Raw genomic sequence first — 7,290 nt, forward strand, 5'->3', positions numbered from 1 at the left:
ACCGTTGTTCCTACAACATCAGACAAGCTAAAACAGTTACCTGTTCAGCCTTTTGATTGGTTTGAATGACAGCAAGGCTCACATTCTACAGATGGATTTAGGGCTGCACAAATTTATCCAAAAGCATGCATACACAACATCTTATCAATTATGCTATATAAGTATGTGGTGGTATTTAACAACAACGTCAACTGTGTTACATGTATGCACACTGCAGTTTTAATGAACCCTTCACAAACATAAATAACTTCCACTTTGTTCTCATTATATCCCCTGAGATGTTATTTTTTTCTGTCTTAAGTTGACATACATATACATGAGCATATAATGTATATATACATGCAATTAGATTGAAATATGTTCTGTTTTCTTTTAACATAAATAACAGTAATGACTAAAAACACAAGTATAAAGTACAAACCTATCATCTCTAATCCCTGCTGAGATGTTGTTATTATCATATCACATCGCTATATGTTGATCAAATGCTGCTCTGTCTCGAAAGTTTTAAATGCCATGTACATCCGTACATGTCAATTAAACTTTGAAGCACTATTAAATATAGAAAGCACACACACACATCAGGGTATGACAAGGCAAGTTTATTTTTAAAGCTCATTGTAGGTGCAAAGACAATTCAGAGAGCTTTATGTATATGAGAAATACAACACCTGATGCAAATTTAAAGGATGGAAAACATTTCAAAATAAATTAAAATGATAAAAGGTGACTTCAGAATGTGGACGCTCTTCTTGCTGTGGCAATGAAGCTGCAGGCTGCTGCTGTTGTCCTAAAGGTCAGCAGAGTTACAGAGGTATATTTACTATACAACAAGCACAGTGGTATTGTCCTTTCACACCTGCATCGTCCTCTGGGTGTATTGAAAAATATTAAAGCACCTGTCTGTCATTGTCTGTGTGTGTGTGTGTGTGTGTGTGTGTGTGTGTTGGAGGTTAACTGTCTAACTAATCATACTTCAGTGAGCACTAACCACTGGTCCGTGTTCTTAAATCTCCTGTCCTTACAGCAAGCCGCATCTAATCTCCAATGCTCGCCCCTTTAACACGTCATTAATCCCCGGCGGCCGCCCCTTTGAACAGGGAGCTTGTGTGAAGGGATAACCAGGCCTCCTCAGACATAGAGACGGAGAGGCGGAGGCAGCGCTGGATTTACTCCGCTACCAGCAGGTTAATCCTGCCTCCGCACAGAGTGAGCAAGGGGAGGCGGTGTGTGTGTGTGTGTGTGTGTGCGTCTTTATTGGAGACAGTTAAGGATCGGCTACATCACGGTAACGACTCTGGGGAAACATCAGCATCTGGTGCTCAAAGTCATCCAGTCCCCCAAAAGGAACGTACAGATTGCTGCCATTTCTTTATTAGATTACAAATGGATGGATGCAAGTGTTTGTGCTGATAAAAACCAAAATAGCATGCAGCAACCAGATGACAAACAGATCGGGACGCTGAAGGCAGGAAAAGGGAGACAGACCTGGATGAAGAACAATTAATTAACAGGGAAGTGGTGAACGGCTGAAAAGAAGAAATCCTGAGGGCCTAAATAATGCAGCGAGCTAATCAGAGCTACAACATCCCAAAATGTACATGACACCACTTTATGGCAGACATTGTAGAAAAAAGTATTGTTGGTAACACTTTACTTTAAGTCCCTCTATTCAGTATCTACAATCAGTATAAACACTGAATACATGTTGACAACAAACTAGACTGTATTGATGAGCAGGCACAAGGACATTTTATTAAAAGGTACAATATAACTTCTTCTATGACAAGAACTTTTATATTATGTGTTTACATATGAGCTTCCACTTATAGATGCCCACAGGAGGAGTATATGAAGAATATAAATAGCCAACATTATTAAACATACATATCTGTTAACAGGCCCGCCACAGAATGGCTGTGCCCACAAAAAAGGTCCATGAATGGGCCCTCCTTAAATCTGCTTTACTCATATCAACGCATGTCCATGCCCTCTTTCTTCTAGTTAAGATCAGTAAATTACTCAGGTAATGGTCATGTGACCGTCGATCACCCGCAGGTTTTGTTTTTGTTTTTTTCTGTAGAGTAGGTTTTCATTATCACACTAACCCTGTCTCTTTCCCAATTTGTCAAATACCAATGTTTGGTCAGTGGTCCCAGGCGTCAGATACCCCTTAGGGTGGCGGAATTTTTGACAACACGTTCTCACTCCGACCTCGTCAGATATTGACGTTTAGTCATGGACCTTTCACGTACAGATATGACGTGACGTGGTACGTTGGTTGTTGACATTCTGGGACGCCATGTCAAGTTCTGCTTGTTGCATGCATTGTCTTCTTTCAAAATACACTTTTCTTTACATTTTCACAGGAAATTTTCACAGGAAATTTACCGTTTACATACAGTTGCTTTCGAAAGAAACGCTCTACGTTGGTACAACAGTGCCAACTGACAACGTTTTTCCTCCAACAACTAATGCACGTGGTTGGGTTTAGGAAAAAAGAGCAGGGTTTGGCTTTAGAATCTTACGGGACACTCTCCTGGTGAAAGTCAGTGTTTGTTGGACACATCCACTAAATCTCAGACTTGACTCAGGCTCTTGTCTTGCCATGTTTCCCCCTGACGCCGCCGAGCACCGTTAAGCTATAGTGCCGACTAGCCGCATATCGTCGACGTTAAAGGATGCCTTTTGTCGTCAGTGTCTGACACCACAAGTCACTGCCTAAGCGCCGGATTTCAATGACTTCGGAATGAAGCTGTTCTTGACACTTTAAGCTGCCATAGTATTAGTAGTAGTAAAGTGTGAGAAAGTCCGCATAGGGTCGGTGGGAGGCAAGATGGATCGGTCAAACAAACTCGTGACTTTCACCCAGGAGACTGACCTACAATCATTTTGATAACAGCATAGTGTAATAGCATATATAGTAAAATCCTTACGTTTTAAATTTATTTGAAAAGAGATTGCATGCATTTCATTAGTGACATTTTTTAATTGTCACTTAATAAGCAATGAAAAATACAATGTTTATAGTTGTTATTTCAATAAGCAATGATTAATAGTTTGGTTTTAAATAAAAATGTTTTATCATTGCTTATATTTGGATAAACATGATTTTTACTGGCCTCCATGGGCCCCCTAGCAGCTAGGGCCCAAAAAGCTTTCCCTCTTTCCCTCTTTTATGGGCAGACCTGTTTGCTGACACCTATATTATTATATGTTGGGAACCATTTAATAAAAGTTTATGTACCTTACTGCTTATAAATGTTACTTGAAAATACAAATAAATAGTGAAAATTTTGAACTTTTATACATCTTATAATTGTACTAAGAGGCATCAGTCCACCTCAACTCACCTGTGTTTGCTCCACTATAGCAAATCAATTCTCTAAATGCATGTTTAAATAACTGAGTGTGTGACATTTGTAAATGTAATAACTGCTCAGTTTAGTGTATCACATTCACAAGGCGACACCGAGGCTGCTAACTTTTCTTTCTAATATAAAAAGTCCTTTGTCTGCTGTGCAGTCTCGGATATGCAGTCGGACTTTTAACATTCGGTCTCCTCTTCAGTCTAAAAGACTAATCAGCCACTCTGCAGGGCTCTGGCTGCTAACCAGGACTAATTCTGCCTCCTGCTGGCTGGTGACACACACTGGGACAGCCATGATTGGCTGTTTAGCGCCAGGGGGTACACCTCTGATTGTCTGCTTAGCATATTTTCTCCCCTCATTCTGATGGCACATACTCACTCTTATCCTCATTGCACGGCACAAAGCAATGGAAACGTGGAAGTTATAGTGTGTGTGTGTGTCTGCAAGTGTATGCCACAAGAGTGTGTCTGGGAAAACAAAAAAAATTCATCGCCAAGCTAACCCTCCCTCCTCCCCTTTCCTCTCTCCTTTATTGTTCTCCCTCTCTCTTTTTTTTTCTTCCTCTCTTCCGGCGCGGCACAGATCAGATAGAATGTCACCTCTACAAACTGCCGCGAGCTAATTAGCTGTTAGCCATGTTTGTGTTCTTGACTGATGACAGGATCATTTACTCTGGTCTCCAGCTGGCTCTGTTTGTCAGAGCCATCTCATTAGCATGGCAAATTAGTCCCACTCAGTCAGGGTTCTGCCTCGCCCAATGGGAAGTGATTGGAATGCAAATCAATCAAGAGGGCGGGGAAATGAAAATCACTAAATTGTGGAGAAGAAGCCAGAAGGAGAATGTTGTGTAAACTTTTATTTTGGAGGAGATAAAAAAAAAAATCAAGTCAGCTTGTTTGCTGGAAATTAGAGACAAAAGTGGAAAAGGTCAAGACTGAGCCAATTTGGGATGGATTTGTTACCAGCAGAGGCATCCGAGGGAAAAAACATTCAAGGGTGATGCCTTACACTGTTGCATGTGATTGTTATTAGTCTGAGGAAATCGACTGTAAACTGTAGGAACATAACTCTGAATTTGTGAGTTTAATTCCCCTAAAAGCTCAGCTTCATTCCCAATACCAAAGCCCAGATTTAATCAACAGCAGCCATTCATCAAATCTGTGCCAGGCCAACCAGGTACAGTATGACTCTGAATTAAATCAAATGAACCAGACCTGGGGAAGAAATAAAAATATATCAATAAACAAACAAGGTTCAGCATATTAACAAGGAGCATTGCCTGGCAAAGGAACCTTGTTTGTCATCATTGCTTCGTAATTCTGCTAAGTGAGCCGTTAATACTTTCCCAGCGTAAAACAATCTCTTTAATTTAATATTCTGTCATCAGGTTTTCCCCCTCATCAGCAGGAAGTTATTGATCACTCTCAGGGCTGCTTTCACAACAAGACAGCTGCAATTTTCTCTGTGCGTCATTCAAATCAGTCAGTGCATTTACATTTCCCTGCTCATATAGCCGTGACTTACCATTTGACTTAAGTGGAGGAAAGTTTGCGGAAAGCGTATAGCACATGTAGGAACCTACGCTTTTTTTCTTCCGCCCAGTACAGAACAATAGATGAGCGAGCCACTGGGGTTTACTAGGTACATTTATGTTGTTAGAGGTGCAGGAGGTCTCTGTCTCACTCTCTCTTTTCTGTGTGTGTTTTACTCCTTCAAGTCAATCTCTGTGAAGCTGCCGCTATCTCCAGTTTCATTTGTCGACAGGTCTGGCAGCAAGGAGGGAGGGGAGGGAAGGAGGAGGGGGGTGGCGGTGGAGAGAAGGATGGAGGTGGAGAGAAGGAGGGGGAGCAGTAATGTAAGAAAATTGGAGGATTAGACGGCGAGCCCTCTTCCTGTCTGCTGCAACCCCCCCCCTCCTCCTCCGCCTCCTCCTCCTCTCCTTCCTCCTTCTCATGCCTCCATCCAACCCTCAGACTATAATAACACAGCCTGACATACTGACGACCAGCCCCCCCCCCCCCCCCCCCCCCTCCTCCCCTCTCTCCGTTATCCCCTAACAGATCTGTCATACCTCCTCTTTCCCCCTGGCTTTCTCCTCTTTTTTACAGATCTGAAACCCGGACTTTCTCCCTCTTACTTCATCTTTTTCAGTTAAAAGCAGGATTACACTCTATTTGTGTCTCTCTCAGCCTTACTCTATCTTTGTCACTGTCATTCTCAATTACTCTGCTCCCCTCCTGCCATCATCAGCTTCTCTAATCTTTGCCAAGACATAATCCATGCTATAAAGTAATGTGTGAGATCTCTATATCTAAGTTTGAGGCAGATTTCCATTGTCACTGTGTTTTTGCATGCTGGGGAACAGAGCGTAGAGATGTGGCGCTGACACGACACAAGGCAAAGAGGTAGTAGTAGTGGCGGTAGTGGTGGTGGTGGTGGTGGTGGTGGTGGTGGAGGTGGGTTGGTTGGAGGGGGTGAGCAATGAGTGGGAGTTTCAGAGTGTACGTGGAGGGGTCTGAAAGGGCCTAAATGGATCTGCGATTGGACTCTCTGAGGTCGTCATCAGCCCAGATTGGAGGCCATTAGGGCCTATTTAAAAGAATTACTTCCAGGATGCAATCAAAAACCCTGATAGGTAATCAATGGCAACTAGATCAGGGCACAAAGGCAGTCCATGTGTCTCAATCAGCCACCATTCAGCAGGACAGGGAGATCAGTACTGGCCAGAGACTGCATTCACTTTCTGGAGTGCATGCATGCACACACGCTGCACGTAATATACAATACCTGAGACGCATGTACGCATGCATGCACACTGTTATAAAAGCGTACAATCATTTGGACAATACTATGCATTGCTAGAATATTCACACACACACCCACGCCCACACACACGACAGTAAGTTGATCTGCAGATGGACATGTTACTCTGATCTGCTCCCAGACAGTGATTTATCAGGAGGCACATAATGCCTCCAACACCACCCCCTGAGCTTTAAAAGAAGAATTACAGGACATAAAGGAGAGAGATGGAAAGAGCGATGGATGGAGAAAGAGAGAGCACAAAAAAATGAGAGGGGAGGAGGGAGGAGTAATGGGGGAATAGGTAAGAGCGAAGGCAGGGAGGAGATTGTGGACAGACAGGTTGATTTATTAGAACCTTCTAGTTAACGGAGCTCCTCTACACATGCACACACACACACATACACACACCTGCAGCATCCAGTCAGAGTGATGAGTGGGGAGAGGTTGGTAATGCTGCTCAATGATGCGTGTGGCGTTTAGTTCAGTCTGAGTGCGCCCGTTTCTCCAGCCATGCAGGCTCACAATATGCCCCGGCAGGCGGACAAAGAGAGAGACAGAGAGACGGAGGGAGGAAAGAGACGAGAGAGAAAGAGCACCAAGGCCACAAATTGGGTCAATATGCCTCGTTCATAAACAGAGCAGAACCCTCAAAGCACCCCCGGCACGCAGAGGGGCAAAATTAGCACCCACATTTGAGCTACAGGGACTTCAGGGTGCACGCAAACATGCACACATACATATGCAAACAGAGACAGTTGCTCAAGAATGTGCAATAACTCAATTTATTAGGTTAGATACACCAGCGCATATAAATGCAGAAACACATATACCAATAGGAACAATAATAGTCCTGACATGATAAAACACCATCAAGAAGGGGATATGAAACACACTGCGCTCCCTGCAATAAGATTACAGGCTATCAGCCCTCAGTAGATTTGCCAGCGGGAGTCCCCAGTATAATAAAATCAGATTAAAGGACAATCATATTTATTTCTAGTATATACAATATATCAAGGTTGCTCAGTAGCTCTTATTGTGATAGGCTGTGAAAAGGCGAGCCTCTGTGTACTCTCCTTCTTCTAAGTTGACGTTAGGCTGTGTTTAATGAGCT

This window comes from Epinephelus lanceolatus, chromosome 9 (genome assembly GCF_041903045.1).
Source record: "Epinephelus lanceolatus isolate andai-2023 chromosome 9, ASM4190304v1, whole genome shotgun sequence".
NCBI classification, from domain to species: Eukaryota; Metazoa; Chordata; class Actinopteri; order Perciformes; family Serranidae; genus Epinephelus; species Epinephelus lanceolatus.